The sequence below is a fragment of the Ammospiza caudacuta genome, chromosome 9, assembly GCF_027887145.1.
Source record: "Ammospiza caudacuta isolate bAmmCau1 chromosome 9, bAmmCau1.pri, whole genome shotgun sequence".
Classification (NCBI taxonomy): Eukaryota; Metazoa; Chordata; class Aves; order Passeriformes; family Passerellidae; genus Ammospiza; species Ammospiza caudacuta.
The window spans coordinates 6,637,917-6,651,746 of NC_080601.1; the positions used below are offsets into that span (position 1 = coordinate 6,637,917).

General features: G+C 51.6%; 1 pseudogene; it reads right to left on the bottom strand.

Annotated features, from left to right (window-relative positions):
* Positions 1-7,059: 7,059 nt before the first annotated feature.
* LOC131561396 (protein ecdysoneless homolog) lies at positions 7,060-13,556 on the bottom strand (annotated as a pseudogene).
* Between the last annotated feature and the right edge of the window lie 274 nt (positions 13,557-13,830).

Below are 13,830 nucleotides of genomic sequence, written 5' to 3' on the forward strand. Positions count from 1 at the left end.
CATTAAAGCTCTTCTTATTTTTGTACAATAGTTATCTTTTAATTGCGAGAGCCAATCATCTTACAATTTATAACAATTGGATGGGTCGGACAGTGGATGGCCTTCCGTGGCCTTACACTGATTTTAGTTACACAAAAGCCTTTTTCACATCACATGTATGCCAAGGTCTATAACAGAGTACAGTCTGCACACGTTTATTTCCATAAGTGATACATAGGTATTATATTCATTTCACGACTATTTCTATGAGCAATACAATGCATAATAAACATTAAGTTGATATATCCATGTAAAAAGAGGTATAATTGATACTATATCTAAATAGTTAAAATCACTAAAACATGCAGAGACTAATACATAAATGTGAAAGCCAAAATTACCTGGCAATTTTTCCCACAGGCAGGGAGGCGCAGCGGCCGTGCCGGCGCTCGGTGTGCCCGGGCTCCGAGGCGCCGGGGCAGGGAATCATGCGGGGCACAATGGTGAGCAGCCCGGGGCTGCTGCTTCTCGCCCCTCGGCAGGCGGACTCCGAGCCGCAGCTGCCCCGGGCCAGCAGCAGCCGGCAGCTCGCAGGCGCTCTCAGCGCCCGGCCCGGCACGGAGCTGGGCTGCAGCGGCTGCAGAGCCACAGGGGCCGCGGCTGCGGCCACCGCAGAGCTCCCGGAGGCTGCGCTTGTCTCCGCACCTGCTGCCGCACCTCTGGGCAGCGGCGACAGCGCAGCCACAGCTGCCACCGCCCTCCTGAGCCCCCGCACGGCCGGCACCAGCAGCGACCTCTCATCGTGTCCCTTTCAGGGTGCCATCAGCGCGGCTGCAAAGCTGTTCCCGAGGCCGAGCTCCCAAAGGATCTGCCAGCAGTCCTGATGTCTCGAGAGCAAGGTGCTGCTTCTTCCAGCCACAGAGATGACACCTCTGAGCAGAAGAGAGACTTCTGCTCCATGAGAGGAGTTGAGAATGAGCATCTCCAGGAGGAACCAGCAGCCGCACTTCCACACTTGCCTAGAACCCAAGAAGCCTCTTGGCATAAGCAGGGGGATGCCACAGTGCAGATGTGGAGAATGGATTCTGCACCAGGGATGGGAGTGTGAGGGAGCCCCTGGCTCCCCAGGGCACAGCAGCAACGGGCAATGAACAGAGAAGGAACCTCAGAAGATTCCTGGGTGAATGCAGGGCCACCCTGGTGCCCTCTAGACAGGGGCCCGTATCCCCTCGCAAGGCCAGGGCTGGCAGGTGTGTGGCTGTTTCCCGATGTCTGGAAGAGGCCTCGTGCTCTGCTGGGCCCCATCCGTGGCTGGAAGCAAGAGCCCCAGCTGCCCCCAAGGCTGTGCAGTTCTCCTGCTGCAGCCTGTGCCCACAGCTGTGTCCCTGCCTGTGCCCACAGCTGTGTCCCTGCCTGTGGCCAGGCTCTTGGCTCTCTGGCTGCCAGCTGAGGGAGGCCCACACTGCCTCAGGGCTCCCTGCTCTGCTCCCTGGCCGTGGGCTGAGCAGATTGCGGGGCCGGCTCTGCTTCTGGCAGCCAGCAGCTCTTTCCTGCTCCAGGTGAACGGTTCAGGTGCCATCCCGTGGGCACGGCGGTGCTGATTCTGCTGCTCCTGGTGCTGGTGCTGGCTTTGGGGGCGGCCTTGGCTGTGCAGCCAGGTAAGGGAGGGGCAGCAGCCTGGGCCCAGCCCCTCGGGGCAGAGCGGGCTCCCTGCTCCCTGCACAGGGGAATCCTCAGAGCTTCTCCTCTTCCCCCTGCAGCACCACAGGTTCCAGTCACACCTGCAAATTTGCAGTGCTGTCCTTTCGAGTGGGTTGGGTACAAGGGGGTCTGCTACTACTTCTCACGGGATTCCTGCACCTGGCGGCAGGGTCAGGAACGGTGCTCCGAGCTCAATGCCTCCCTGGCCATTGCCCAGGATGAGGAGGCCATGGTGAGTGAGGGGCTGCGGGCGCTGTGGGGTGGCTGAGGGCAGCCTGGGGGCGCTCCTGGGCCGGGCTCGGTGCTCGCAGGGCCGGGGCTGCAGCCCTGGGCCGGGGCCTTGCAGGGAAGGAGCCCCGGCGTGCGGGGGCAGCCCCGGGCACGTGTCCCCCCGAGGGGCCGGGGCAGCTCCCACTCCTCTCTCCTGGGCAGGATTTGCTCTTCCGCCTCCGCGGGAACGGCGATTTCTGGCTCGGGCTGCGCAGACGGGGCGAGCGCCTGCACTGGGGGGACGGCAGCAGCTACAGCTCGCGGTGAGTGCCGGGGAGCCGGGCAGGGCCTGGGGGCACAGGGGCACAAGGGCTTCCCCTGGCAGCCAGCGCTGCCTCTGCTCCTCCCTGCAGGGTTCCTGTTTTTCACAATTCCGAGTGTGTGTACCTGGCTGATGAAAGATTCAAGAGTGACAACTGCTCCAATGAGCGGCAGTATGTCTGCAGCAAGGCCCAAGCTCCCCTGTAACAGGGGCTGCACAAAGGACCTTCTCCACGCTGGGCAGTGCCAGCTTCACCTCTGAGCCCAGCACAGCGCTGTCCTTCCTCAGCTGCGCCCTGTGCCTTGCACTTCCTCTCAGGGTCACCTCAGTGCCTCTTCATCCCCAGTGCCAGCGCTGGGCTGGGGCTGCAAAGGAATAGTCTGCAATCCATCCTGCCACCGATGCTGCCTGCAGTGAGGTCATTGCCCTCATGACACAACAAGCTCCAGTGGGGAATCCAAATCAGCCTGGGCTCTTGGAAATCATCACCAACTGGCCGGAATGGGAGAGTTTTGAACTGTCTTTGGAAGAGGAGGAAGAACTGCTGACATGTGCTGAGCAGGAATCCCACTTTTGGCACCAGGCACCTGACTGTGGAGAATAGTCTGTTGTCTCTTTATCTGTATGTCTGCTGTAAAGAATCTGACTGTCCTCCTGTGGGAGGAATGCCAGGCTGGAGCAGGATAAGGATTTGTCTCTCGGAGGGAGAAGCAGTGACATGATGTGACTATAACCCCCCCATCCTTCTGTGCCACTGTGTGGGGAGGAGGGAGGGGGGACCAGGGGACAAAGCGAAGCCCAGGAAGGAGAGAACAGTGTGGAGAAGGTCATTTTTGGGATTTGGGGAACATCTCATTTCCTTGTTCTGATTGATAATAAATTCAATGAAATTTCATTTCCCCACTCTGGGCCTCTTCTGCCCATGATGGGTGAGAGATCTCTGGCTGCCTTTCTTGAGAGCCCCGAGCCTTTCCTGCTGTGTTCTGTTGCCTGCCCAGGGGCAGGAGCAGAGGCTCAGAGCGCTTTTGCTGGCCCCGGGCACCTGGCCTGGCCCAGCCCAGCCCAAGAATCCCTGCTAGCATTCCCTGCACCATTGCCCGGCCCCACGGCGGCTGCAGCTCCACGGGCAGGCGGCTCCAGGAGTTCAGAGTGGGCAAAATGGGAGCGAGGGACAGGAGGCAGCTGGTGCCAGTGGGGGAAATGGCTTTGCTGGAGCTGGCAGGGACAGAAGGAGGAGGGAGAAAGTGGTGCCAAGTAACGGGGAGGGAAAGGGGGACAAGGTGGTGGGGTGGCCATGGGTCGGGTTGGCATTTTGCTTTCCAGCTCCGTGCGAGGAAAGGAAGAGCTGTCAAATCCATGCAGGAAAAAAGGGGAGAAGTAGCAGATGGTAGAAATCTCTGACAATTGGGATTCATTTGATCTGCCTGCACTGCAAAAGCCAACAGTCTGAGCACCACCAGTGCTGTGATGTGCCTTGCCCTGCCCCTGCCCTGGCTGCAGCAGCTGCCTGTTGGGACAGGCCCTGTTCTCTAAAGGAGCTGCACCCAGGGACCATTGGGGCAGTGCTGGTTAAAAAGTAAAGCACATAAAAGGGTGGGAAGTGTGAAGGGAATAAAATAGAATGGTATAAGACAAAATGATAACAGAACTGCACCAGGAATGGCCACTGACTGCTGTCACCAAAAGAGCTGCACTGAGGGACGGCCACACGTTTCCGTTCCCACACAGAAATGCTGGGACTTGCCTTCTCCTCAATAACCATCAGTGGCATTTCCAAGGCCAGCAGGTACGCTCAGAGATGTCCAGAATCATCGTTACAGGGGGAAAATGGGATTGTCATCAGCTGTGACACACATCAGGAAGAGCACAGGAGCAGAAATAGGGATTTCCCAGCTCCCTCCCAGGGAGAACAGTATCAGCACAGGGACAGAAAATGCTGATAGAACATCCTTTCCCACTGCTCCCTGTGCTCAGCTGGAGGTAGCATCCTTTAGCTTGTGCTCTTCAGTGGGTTTACCCATGGAAATACTGCAGAGGGTCACAGAAGATTTACTAGCATGTTAAAAAGAAGCTGAAAACCCAGGAAGGATGACATTTGAATAGGGACTAAAAATTCACACATCATATGACAGTTCAATATGGCTGCTGTGAGTATGCAGCCTGGAGGACAGCTAGATTAAACTAGAATAGATTCCAAAACTGTTTGGCCTTAAAACTGCAGCTAAGGTTAATGACCCTCACCAATTAAAATAAAAATAAAATCTGCTCAGAACTAATTTGGATCACCCTCCCTGCAGCCACTGGGTATCATGACTCCTTGGCCCCACCAAACTACAAAGGCTTTCCTGGAAATCTCTCATTTTCTGTTTCCTACCTGCACTCAAGTGACCTGTGTGATCTCTCTGAATGAACTGAGCTTTCCCTTCACAGCAGCTCTGCTCTTCACTTGCCAGCCTCGTGCCCTTGGCAATTTCCATCTGGCAGCGTTGGCCTGCTGAAGGAGAGGCTCTGTTCCAAACATGCCCACTTTGCAGCAGCGCCCCACGATGGGATGTTCTCCTGCCTGGACTAATCCCTTTGCTTCTCAGCTCCAGCTGCAGCCCACAAACCTGGCAGCTGTTCAGGAGCCTTTGCCATGGCACGGCCCCACCCAGCTGATTGCCAGCCTGGCAGCACAGTGGGCACACATTCCCAGCCCTGGCCGTTGTTTCCATCCCGCTGCAAGGAGCCCAGTTGTTCCCCAGTGTTCCTGCAGGAACCCAGGCCCAGGGGTCTGTGGGGTTTGCAGGGGCTCTCTTGGGGGTACCTGGGGGTGTCTGTGGCATTGGGGAGGGGGGCCTGAGCTCTGGGGGTGTCTCTGGGGCTCCTGCTCTTTTCCCCTAATATTTCCCATCCTTTTTCCTCGCATGTTTTGCACCCTTTTCTCCTCACCTTTCTAGACCTTTCCTGCTTCTTAAACACCACGTTTTCACAATTATGATGTCTCTAATTTTGCACTCTTTCCCTCTTTTCCTGCTGCCCATTCCCCCCCCCATTTTTGCTGCCTTTTTTCCTGTTTTCTGCATTCCCCCCGTTTTTTGCTGCTTTTTTTCCCCAATTTTTGCCCGTTTTTTCCCCCTCCATTTTTTTCTTCTGCCCTGTTTTTGTCACCTGTTTTTGAGACCTTCTTTTCCACTCATTTTCTACCACATTTTTTGCACCTTTATTTTTTTTTTTTTTGCTGGCCATTTTTGCCTCTTTTTTTTCAGCCTTTTTTTGGCCCCACGTTATAAATGCCTCAAAGGAATCAGTGGGGGTTTCTACCAATTTCAACCCTAAAAATAAAGCACAACAGAGATTCCTTGTCAATTTAAAGATGATGAAAACTGAAGGTTTGCTCTCATTTCAAACCTATAAAATCCCATCACAAAGTGTGTTCCCTGATCTATTTCAGCAAGAAAATGGGGATTCCCCATCCATTGATAGCCCTGAAATAATGGCCAAGGCAGGGTTCCTTTCCATTGATGCCCTCAGCATTGCAGGTGAATGGGGATTCCCCCAGGTGAAACACAGACTATAAGGGAAAATTAACCAGTTAAACAACTCCAGAATACACTTGGACAGAAATCCATTGAAAGGGAACCACACACCACTTGTCTGCCCTAATTAATTCCATCGGGCTTCCTTCACTAAAAACACTCTCAGAATTGAAAGTGGAGATGCCTGGTGTGTTACCTCAAAGCAGAGGAAGAGGCAGCATGGAAATGCTTCTTCTGCCATGGCAAACTCTGCTGGGAGCACTCCCAGAGCCTTGCAGGGCTCCCCTGGGAAGCTGCTGAACAAATGGGAAGAGTTGGGATGAGCAGAGCCCCAGAGAAATCCCAGCCCCACTGTTGGAAAAGTCAGATTATCCAAGCAGCAACAGCAGCTGGAGTGTTTGCAAAAGAGCAGCTTTGTTCTGAACCCAGCTTAGGAGTTCTCCTCATGCACTAAGGGAGTCCCTCCATCTATTTGGACCTTTTCTATAGCACAGGCCACACAGCAGCTCAATGTGATCATGTTCTTCAACTCAATTATGTTTTAAAGTATCTAAACTTGATCTAGCTACTCATCAGTAGAGAATTTTATGTATTTTCAGAGTAAATCACCTTTCCTGGTCAAACACCAACCCTTCCCAAGGTTCAAGTACCTCTGTTTTCCACCACTAACTGCTCATTAGCCTTGTCTCAATTAAAAAAGCCTCTGTTAACCCCATTTTTCCACCACAGATTTGTCTCAGTCTCTCACCTCTCAGCAGTCCAAATTCCTTGAAATTTAGCAGAACCTTCTTCACACTTCCCAGCTCTTGCTGTCCATCTCTAATCCCTGTCCAACCTGCCAGTGCTCTCCCTGAACTGCTGACAAAGGAAATTACACAACATCAGTGCAGGACAGCTCATTAATAGCTGAATGAAAATGAAATAAAGAGAAATTAAGAAGCTGATTTGGACTCAGCAGGACTGCACTGTTGGTGTCTGGGTATCAAGACTTTCTATCTATTTTATTTCAAATTTGTCTTGTTGAAACTAAAGTAGTCATATATAAAACAGATTTTTCATCCCACATGAAAGCATCATGCTGCATGCCTTCCAGCCACATTTGCACTGAAAAAACCCCAAACTGCTCAGCCTGGGCTCACATCATGCCAGCAGTAGCTGTATATCAACACTCAGCAGTAATGGAATTCATTCAGAAAATGAACAATTACAAAAATAATTTCATTCCAAGAACTGATACTGCACTGAGGAAGTTATACCTTAAAAAAATCAGTAATCAAGTTGTATTTTTGTTTTTATTGAAATAAAATTTAAAAATACTTCTGGCCAATATTTACAAATTTCATCCAATTACTCTTCCTGCAGTGTGGTATTTCCCCACCTACACCTGAAGGCAGCAGCATTTTCAGAACAAGAACTGCTGCCCAGATATTGAACCCACTCAGCAATGGGTAAAAGGACATTTTAGAAATGGCAAATTGGAGCACTGAATGAAAAAATGGAAGAGAGGTGTTGTAATAAAAGAAAATGGGCAGAGATTTCGGTCATTCATTTGACATAATTTTTCAGTTTTCTAAAATTGTGTCAGCACAGGGAAAATCTCATTTCCACCCAAGACAGTGTGCAAACAGAAGCTTTTGCAGGTGAATTCACTCTGCTGAAGTGACACATAATGAACAGGATGCTCCAAATTCAAACCTTTGGCCTCTTCTCCCCCATCCTGCTCGTGTGTCTGTGCTCCATCTCCCCAGCAGCCATGTCTGGTGCCAAGGCTCTCCCTGCCTTGCTCAGCTGCCAGTGAGCTCTGTGCTCTCAGGTAAATTCACCCCCAGGCTCTGTAAAATGCTCGAGGTGGGTCCTGCCAGGCCAGCCTGGGCACTGTAGGACTCGAGCAGCTTTGCCACCAGGTTCATGTCCACATCCAGGGCTGCCAGCTCAGCAGCCTCAGCTCCACAGTCAGGGCCAGCACTCTCACATGGGGCTGCTCCAACAGAACTTGCCTGCAGGGAGTACAAAGAGAAAGCTTTATCAAATTGCATGAGCAGATTTAAGGGAAAAAAAAAAAAAGGCAAACCACAGGAGAAAAGAAACAGCAATTGTGCAGCCAACAAAGTCCAGTACACTCCTGAGTCCTGACAGACAGGAATTCAGACACCAAATGCTCATGCCAGCTGGAAATCACCACTGTCCATTACCCACATTAAGTTGCAAGAGAAGGACACAAAGTGTTGCTGAGTCCTGGCTCAGCTTCCTATGGGAGAAAGCTACTACAGGAACTCACAAGTGAAGCTGCAGCTGCTTGCCCTACTACCAAAAACAGAGAAAAGATGGGCAAACTAAAACTAAGCCTTGGAAAAGATGGGCAAATTCCAAGCTTAGGTAAGTTTCAGTTTATAAAAAATGTATGATGGTGCAGGTCCAGCACACTTTGCTTGCACGTGGGAAGGTTCCAATCCCATTACTCAGAATGGCCACTTGCAGCACATTTCCTGCTTGGAAATTACTGCTGCAAATCAGAGCTCAAGGCACACTCACCCCTCTCTTGTGGCTGCTGAAACTTTTCCCAACGTTGCTCTGTGCCAGCTCACGGTCCATCTCCTCCATGTACGCCTTGAGACTGCCCACGAGCTCCTCAGGAGACACCTTCTGCTCCTGCCTTCCATTCCCAGCATCCAGCTCTTCATCATCCTCATCTGAGAAACCAAACTCCTCCTCTTCATCCACATCATCAGAATCCAGCTCCTCCGAGTCTGCCCCTGCACATGATTTGGTGTCAGTACAACAGCAAAGAAATCAGTGCTGGCTTTTGTTTCAAAGAAAGAAGCAATCTCACCTAAAATTCTGTCCAGGGCTTTGGTAAAAGAATCCACATCAAAGGTAACTTGGGATTCATCAGATGACCTGAAATATAAAAATATTTTTAAAGAAATAAAGCTTCTATGCTTGCCTAAGCCTGACACAGGCACAAGCCATAATGATGTCTCTCAAGACAGGATTGAAGTTGGGACATTTGAATTTAAAAATCCGCAGAAGTTTGAAGCCTGTGTGCATTAGACACCAAACAGTGAGTGGAAGAATTCTTGGCAGAAAAAGAGAAAAATTGTGAAGACCACAAAACCCAACTGAGGGACAGAGAGCAGCTCAGCTTGCAGCACTTGAACCTGCACCAGTGCCAGAGTGGCACCAAGCTGATTTAAAGCAAGTACAGGGTCACTGCTCTGCCTTTGCTTCAGGCCCTGCTCAGCACAGCACCTTCAAACTCTGATTCTCTGCATCACAGAACCAAGCACAGGGCTGCAGCACAGTGCAACATTCCACACCAGAGCCAAACTCCAGGTGCTACTACCATGGCATTTCTGCTCCTTCCTGCGTGGACACTTTGGACACAAAAGCCTTCATGCTCTCAGCAACTGTTTCCAAGTCATAGTTTTGCTCCTCCTCATTTGGGGAAGGAAGGGACTCATTTCTTGTCTCCTTCAGCATCTGATCCAGAGCACCTGGTGTCATATCCAGCCAGCTGTCATCTGAAAGGACACAGCACAGATCTGTTACTCTGTACAAGCCTGCTGGCCCACAGGCCCAAACCAGCTGACTGACAGGGCTGCAACCATCCTGCAGCTCAGTTCTGCAGTTCAGCTCTTGTGCTGGTCCTGGCTCACACACAGCAAAGGCACAGAGAGGCTGAGAAGAACTGAGTGCAGATTTCTTGTCACTACTTACAAACTCTGCTTTGCAGAGCTCAAACTCAGAGAGACCATTCAGTCACTGGGAAGCCTTTGGCCACTCAGTGGAGGAGGAAAGGCTCACTCTAAACTGGGAGAGCCAATCCAGTGTTTAGTCTTAAGGAAGGCTGGATTTGCTCTCCCTTCACAGCTGTCAGCATTGCCCCTCTCCCCCCACAAATAACCATCTGTAATAGGAATAATTCCCCATCCAGCTCACCATCCTCTGCAGGAAGACAAGCTGCTTCTCTCTCCAATTCCTTCAGATCAATGGGGGTTGTCTGTAGTAGTGCAGGATTTCATCACCTGGGCTCACTTCATCACAGCTGGAAGAAAAACCAAACTCAATTTACTGAAATGGATTCAATGGGATCACATGCTCTGCATTCAGGTTTTCACTTGAATTCTTCATTTTTCCTTCTGTGCAAACACATCAAAAAGGGCAATGAATCTGGGGAAGTACCAGAGCACTACCAAGAGCATTGGCCAAGGCTCTTTTCCTTTACATTTCATTTGCCTTGGTAAATATTAAGATTACCAGATCCCAAACACCACAGACTGGAAACTCAAAAAAATAACAGTCAAGATATTATGGGCTGCCAAAGCCTCAGATATTTCTGTAGTGATTTAGTTTTTGGATTTGATCTTCCAGAGAAATCCACAGCCAGCTCCTTGAGCAAAGGAGACAGATTACCCTGTATTCATTATTCACTGGCACTGCTTTTCAATGAAACTTTTCTACACTTTCTACAGTCAACCAAGCAAAAATTGCTTTGCAGTCACCACTTGGAATCCACTTGGAAGAGCTCAGCATTTCACAAAACCAAGATAAAAGAGTTACTCAAGCCAGAACTTCTCCCACTGGAGCATTCCAGAGGAATTAGTACTTGTATGTCCTGGCCACAGCTCCCATGTTCAATGTGCAGTGGAGAAAAGGGTTCAGGTGTTTGTGACAAGGATTTCAAAGGTCACTTACAGGATTTGTAGGGTATATGACACTCATGAATTTCAAGCAGCTCTCACCTTTCTGGCACTGCAACAGATTGCTGGAAGTGATCTTCTGCCATGTGCAACAGCTCCAGGTACTTGGCTGATCCTTCCATTTCTCCCTATTGAATGCAAGTCACAGCCATGAACCCAAACAATTCCAGGCTTCCTAAGGGTGACTGTTGGTCACACAGAAATGCTGAGAGAACCAGAACAACTAAAACCTCTTGGCCATCTACACTTGGAACTCAATACAGCCAAGGGGCACTCCTGTGTTTGAAGCATATTAAAGGATATTAACCTAAGAATCTCAATAAAGTTGTCCAATATTATAACCTTCAAGTAGGCAGTCAATTTATGTCCAATTTATTAACTTCAGAGAAGTACTCAAAGGCATCTTTAAAAAAAAAACCCACAGAACCTCACCAGAACCCACAAAAACCACACACACATAAAAATTACACTTGCATGGGCCCAGATAGGTCTATGGTGTTATGTATGGATCTTGAAGAATATTGAATTCTAGAGGGGTGGAAATGAAATGGAAACCAGTGAAATCAGTTACACCTCACACAATCACATATGGGGGTTTTCTTCACTCAAGTGTATTTCTCCCCTTGCTTTAGATGAATGAATCAATCCCCACATCTTGCTTTTTCCTTTTTAATTTCCAAAATAAATTCCTTTCAAAGGAGAACAACCTGCACATGTCCCCTTTAAACACATTAATTCATTTCCCACAGAGATAAGGATTCAAGCTCCTTACACCAGTTCAAGGGTTAAAATGTATTTTCCCTGCAATGTTTAAAAGCCACAGACACTGAAATACTCACAGACCTTGAAATAATCCTTCTCCTTCAAGCTCCTGAGGAATCTCTCCACAGAGGACCCCTTAACACGTTTCTCTTGGCATCAGGAGCCACTTTGCTGCTCTTGGAGCACAACATTTCAAAGCCATGAGCCTGCAGACAAAAGATGCAACAACAAGAGGTTCTCAAGGTGGGACAGACTTTGCTCACATTTCTCTGGACAAGCAGGCAACCTCCAGACAAGGACCCATTCCCTGCACATGCATGAGCCAAGGCCAAAATGCCCCAGGAACCATTCCCAGCTTCATGCCCAGCTCGCAGGCTCTGTACTGAGGATGAGCTGGGGCGGGCAGGGTGTATCCACTGCGTCTGTCTGGAACAAACTGCTGCTGCACCAGCTGTGCATACAAACACCGAGTGAAAGTCACCTGCAACAGCCAGAGCAGAAACAAACACTCCCTGCAGCGGGACTGGGCTGGGGACAGCCAGCAAACTCCCTCCAGGTCACCAGAGTGCCTTTGAAGGCACCCATATTACAGGCAGTGCCTGAGACTGCATTCAAAATACATCTTAGAAAGATTTTTCTGATAAATTGCTTTTCAGGCTATACAACGCTTGTTCCAAATTGAAATCCCCAAGCAAATATAAACTTTAGTCATTCTAAATGCATTAGGAAAAATCCTTGATATTCTGGAAAATCCCCATTTGAATTGCAACACGTTTCATCAAATATATCTTGTTTCCTTAACAACAATAACACCACGTTTCTCTTCAACTGGAGAAGTGCTTTAGGAGAATTAAGATATCCTAAGTGCCTCAGAACATCCCAGGCATTAAAAAGCAGCATTTCAGGTGCTACAGGCGACCTCTGCTGGTTCCTGATCCTAAGAAAAGCCCTGAATGCAACGTTCTCAACTCCCTCACTCTTTTCCCTCAAACAATAACAAAGTATGAGGCTGCCGCTCCAAGTACACACTTGCAATCCATTTTAGTGTTGTGTTCCAGCCCTTTTAAGAATCTTGGAGTAGGGGAAAATAATTGAACAATTTTTTGCTAATAACCAAATAAATTAGTTCCATTTTAATTCATTGCCATTAGCAGCCATCCATATTCGGGTGAAGGTGTCTGCTCATTATTTCACCTGTACTAAACAAAGCCTGTGTCCTTACACAGACAGCCACACTCCAGCCCTGAGCATTCCCTACCCTCAGGGACACTTCTGAATCCATGTCTGCTGGGGTTTTTTTAATATTCACAAACCCATAGAAAGGCTTAGGTTAGATGGGACCTTATGGATCAACACCTGGTTCCAACACCCTTGCCACAGCCAGGCACACCTGCACAGGGCACAGAGAGGAGAGGCGGCTCAGCAACGCCGTGCCCGGGAACAGATTGTCCACACGGGCTGCGGAGTCTCCCTCACTGCGGATATCCCAGACCCTGCTGACAGAATCTTGTGTCCTGTGCTCGGGGACGGCCCGGCTGCAGCAGGGAGGCGGCACCAGATGCCTCACTGGGTTAACCCGTGCTGTGACACCGAGAGTCGGGGAAGCCGCCGGGTCCCCCTCACACGCTCCCGGTTCGAGCCCGCCGGGTCCCCTCACACGCCCTCGGTTCCCGGCCGCCGGTCTCTCCTCCAAAGATCCCGATTCTCGGCGCCGTGAGCCCCTCACATGGCCTCGGTTCTCCCTCACTCGTTCCCGGTTCGAGTCCGCCGGGTCCCCCTCACAGGCTCCGGGTTCCCGGACACCGGGTCTTCCTCACACCGCCCAGCTCCCCCTCACACACTGCCGGTTCCCGGACGCCGGATTACCCTCAAAAGATTCCGATTCCGGCCGCCAGGTGTCCCTCACACTCTCCCGATTCTCCCTCACATGCCCTCGGTTCCCGGCCGCCGGGTCCCCCTCACACGCTCCCGGGTTCCCCTTCAGATGCTCCTCGATTACGACCTCCAGATCCCCCTCACACGCTCCCGGATCCCCCTCACACACCCCCGCTTCCTTGCCGCCAGATCCCCCACACACTCTCCCGCTTCCCGGCCGCCGGATCTCCCTCCCAGTCTCCCCGGCTCCGGGCGCTCCTCCCGCCGCGCCTCCCGGCCCGCTCCCGGCTCACCGCGGCCCGGCACGCAGCGCAGGCGGAACGGCTGCCGCTGCCACACGCAGGCGGCCAGGAGCGGGGCCAAGCGCACCAGGGCCAGCTCAGCGCAGCGCCGCAGCAGCGCCTCGCCGCCCGGGCCCGCCGCCGCCGCCGCCAACAGGCGGGAGCGCACCGCGACCTCGGGCAGCGCCGGCCGCAGCAGCGCCTCCATCGCGCCGGGGCCCAAAGCGCTCCGCCCCCGGGGAGGAGCGGCGCGATGGCGGCGGCGGGGCGGCGGCGCTGAGGGTGATATCGCGATACGCGCGGAAATCGGTGCAGCCGTGAGTGGCCGCCGCTGCCCCGGTGCCCGGCGCGGCCCCGAGCCCCAGCGCGGTCCCGGTCGCGATCCCCCGGCCCCGCTCCCGGGCCTGCCGCCCGTGCTGCCTCCAGCACCGAGCAGGGCCCCGGGACGGCCCGGTCACCCCCTGTCCCCGACGGGAGATGGT